The 3,791-nt window shown below is 39.8% G+C and overlaps 1 pseudogene; it reads left to right on the forward strand.

Annotated features, from left to right (window-relative positions):
• Positions 1 to 1,394: 1,394 nt before the first annotated feature.
• On the forward strand, positions 1,395 to 2,349 carry LOC144310112 (18S ribosomal RNA; annotated as a pseudogene).
• Positions 2,350 to 3,791: the final 1,442 nt, after the last annotated feature.

Genomic DNA, 3,791 nt, shown 5'->3' on the forward strand with positions numbered 1-3,791 from the left:
CACCATCAGCACCCAAAGCTGAAATTCTTCTTAAACTATTCCCTGACACCCCCTACATTCATATATTGGACCACCTCTACTGTGCTATGTCAGTATCTCCAAAAAATCCTTCTTTCCCTCCCCTATGTACGTCGTGCATTAATGGCTTGCCCCATGCATATAAGCATGTACATGATATTATATCTTTACATAGGACATGTCTAGTCCAATTCCACAACCCATTGATCCTCAACAGTAACTAGATGCATATCACTTAGTCCAATAAGGGCTTAATCACCATGCCTCGAGAAACCATCAATCCTTGCCTGTAATGTCACTCTTCTCGCTCCGGGCCCATGCTAATGTGGGGGTTACTATCATGAAACTATACCTGGCATCTGGTTCTTACCTCAGGGCCATGACTCTATTTATTCCAATCCTACTAATTCTCGCAAATGGGACATCTCGATGGACTAGTGACTAATCAGCCCATGATCACACATAACTGTGGTGTCATGCATTTGGTATCTTTTATTTTTAGGGGGGGAATCTGCTATCACTCATCTATGACCGCAACGGCACTAACTCTAACTTATCTTCTGCTCTCAGGGAATATGCCCGTCGCGGCCCTAATGCAGTCAAATAACTTGTAGCTGGACTTATTCATTATCATTTATCAACTCACGCATAAAATCAAGGTGCTATTCAGTCAATGGTTTCAGGACATATAATTCTAGGACACACGTGTGTACACGTACGTACACGTGTGTACACGTACGTACACGTGTGTACACGTACGTACACGTGTGTACACGTACGTACACGTGTGTACACGTACGTACACGTGTGTACACGTACGTACACGTGTGTACACGTACGTACACGTACGTACACGTACGTACACGTACGTACACGTACGTACACGTACGTACACGTGTGTACACGTACGTACACGTGTGTACACGTACGTACACGTGTGTACACGTACGTACACGTGTGTACACGTACGTACACGTGTGTACACGTACGTACACGTGTGTACACGTACGTACACGCGCAAGACATTAAGTTAACTTATACAAACCCCCCTTACCCCCCATAAACTCATGTCATCTATTATACACTTATTTATGTCCTGCCAAACCCCAAAAACAGGACTAAGTGCATACAATACTCACAAGCTTTATTTAAATTGTATACAAATGTATTGCTACTCTAGTTAACTTAACACAACAGTCTTACACGCATTCGATCTCGTGGTCTATCTATAGATAGCATCCCCTTTTTTTTTCCTCTCATATTTACTATGTATTTTATTTATTATACACACTACAATTTCAGTATAAGTTAATGTAGCTTAATTAATAAAGCAAGGCACTGAAAATGCCAAGATGAGTCGCACGACTCCATAAACACAAAGGTTTGGTCCTAGCCTTCCTATTAGTTCTTAGTAGACTTACACATGCAAGTCTCCACGCCCCAGTGAGAATGCCCTTAAAATCAGCAGTGATCTAAAGGAGCAGGTATCAAGCACACTCTTAAGTAGCTCATAACACCTTGCTAAGCCACACCCCCACGGGATACAGCAGTGATAAAAATTAAGCCATAAACGAAAGTTTGACTAAGCCATACTAAAAAGGGTTGGTAAATTTCGTGCCAGCCACCGCGGTCATACGATTAACCCAAACTAATAGGCCCACGGCGTAAAGCGTGTTTAAGATACCTTTGCACTAAAGTTAAAACTTAACTAAGCCGTAAAAAGCTACAGTTACCATAAAATAGACCACGAAAGTGACTTTATAATAATCTGACTACACGATAGCTAAGACCCAAACTGGGATTAGATACCCCACTATGCTTAGCCCTAAACATAGATAATTTTACAACAAAATAATTCGCCAGAGGACTACTAGCAATAGCTTAAAACTCAAAGGACTTGGCGGTGCTTTATATCCCTCTAGAGGAGCCTGTTCTATAATCGATAAACCCCGATAAACCTCACCACCCTTTGCTAATTCAGTCTATATACCGCCATCTTCAGCAAACCCTCAAAAGGTAGAATAGTAAGCACAATCATTTTACATAAAAAAGTTAGGTCAAGGTGTAACTTATGGGGTGGGAAGAAATGGGCTACATTTTCTACCCAAGAACATTCCACGAACGTTTTTATGAAATTAAAAACTGAAGGAGGATTTAGTAGTAAATTAAGAATAGAGAGCTTAATTGAATAGGGCCATGAAGCACGCACACACCGCCCGTCACCCTCCTCAAGTAATAAGACACAACCATAACCATATTAACTTAACTAAGACACAAGAGGAGACAAGTCGTAACAAGGTAAGCATACCGGAAGGTGTGCTTGGATTAATCAAAGTGTAGCTTAACTAAAGCGTCTGGCCTACACCCAGAAGATTTCATTACTTATGACCACTTTGAACAAAAGCTAGCCCAACTAACCCCAAACTTAAGTATCACAGACATATAAAGTAAAACATTTAGTTAAATAATAAAAGTATAGGAGATAGAAATTTTAATTGGAGCGATAGAGATAGTACCGTAAGGGAATGATGAAAGACATCTTAACAGTATTAAACAGCAAAGATTACCCCTTTTACCTTTTGCATAATGAACTAGCCAGAAACGACTTAACAAAGAGAACTTAAGCTAAGCTCCCCGAAACCAGACGAGCTACCCATAAACAATCTAAAAGGATCAACTCATCTATGTAGCAAAATAGTGAGAAGATTTGTGGGTAGAGGTGAAAAGCCTAACGAGCCTGGTGATAGCTGGTTGCCCACAAACAGAATTTTAGTTCAACTTTAAATTTACCTAAAAAAAAACAAAATTTTAATGTAAATTTAAAATATAGTCTAAGAAGGTACAGCTTCTTAGAATCAGGATACAACCTTTATTAGAGAGTATATACTAACATCACCATAGTTGGCTTAAAAGCAGCCACCAATTGAGAAAGCGTTCCAGCTCAACAAACAATATAACTTAATCCCAATCATATTACATCAACTCCTAATTATACCTCCTGGGCCATTCTATTTAAATATAGAAGCAACAATGCTAGTATGAGTAACAAGAACTATTTTCTCCCCGCATAAGCTTATATCAGAAACGGATAGACCACTGATAGTTAACAATCTGATAATATCAACCCAAAAATGAAATACTTATCTACCCTATTGTTAACCCAACACAGGCATGCATTTAAGGAAAGATTAAAAGGAGTAAAAGGAACTCGGCAAACACAAACCCCGCCTGTTTACCAAAAACATCACCTCCAGCATTTCTAGTATTGGAGGCACTGCCTGCCCAGTGACACTTGTTTAACGGCCGCGGTATCCTGACCGTGCAAAGGTAGCATAATCATTTGTTCTCTAAATAAGGACTTGTATGAATGGCCACACGAGGGTTTAACTGTCTCTTATTCCCAATCAGTGAAATTGACCTTCCCGTGAAGAGGCGGGAATGCCACAATAAGACGAGAAGACCCTATGGAGCTTTAATTAACTAACCCAAACTTATGGATACTAAATACCTACAAGGCATAACATTACACCATTATTGTGGGTTAGCAATTTAGGTTGGGGTGACCTCGGAATATAAAAAAACTCCCGAGTGATTAAAATTTAGACCCACAAGTCAAAATATAACATCACTTATTGATCCAATAATTTTTGATCAACGGAACAAGTTACCCTAGGGATAACAGCGCAATCCTATTCAAGAGTCCATATCGACAATAGGGTTTACGACCTCGATGTTGGATCAGGACATCCTAATGGTGCAGCAGCTATTAAGGG

This window comes from Canis aureus, unplaced genomic scaffold, assembly GCF_053574225.1.
Source record: "Canis aureus isolate CA01 unplaced genomic scaffold, VMU_Caureus_v.1.0 ptg000421l_RagTag, whole genome shotgun sequence".
NCBI classification, from domain to species: Eukaryota; Metazoa; Chordata; class Mammalia; order Carnivora; family Canidae; genus Canis; species Canis aureus.